The following is a 244-nucleotide window of genomic DNA, read 5'->3' on the forward strand; positions in this document are numbered from 1 at the left end:
ACATCTAACTCGCGTAACTTAAGTATTTGAATGGATTTGTTTTGCTATTTGTTGGATGTTATTATTCACTTCTCTTATTTTTCTGAACCGGTGTTTTCACTTTTCACTAACTGGAAACTGAATTGGCGCTCGACTCGTGCTTCTGATAATCACTTGCGCCTATGGCCAGATTCAAATTTTCCGCGCACTAGAAACTTTCACTTTAAATATCTGTCACTATGTTTCGTCAGCCCGATTTCGTCAG

General features: G+C 38.5%; 1 protein-coding gene across 1 annotated transcript in view; it reads right to left on the reverse strand.

The window, feature by feature from the left end:
- Positions 1-216, reverse strand: part of LOC119588098 — a gene marked incomplete at both ends in the record, with an annotated part of 2,262 nt that extends 2,046 nt beyond the window's left edge. Inside the window, 1 exon segment of the mRNA XM_037936805.1 lies at positions 1-216.
- Positions 217-244: the final 28 nt, after the last annotated feature.

The sequence above is a fragment of the Penaeus monodon genome, chromosome 23, assembly GCF_015228065.2.
Source record: "Penaeus monodon isolate SGIC_2016 chromosome 23, NSTDA_Pmon_1, whole genome shotgun sequence".
Taxonomy (NCBI): Eukaryota; Metazoa; Arthropoda; class Malacostraca; order Decapoda; family Penaeidae; genus Penaeus; species Penaeus monodon.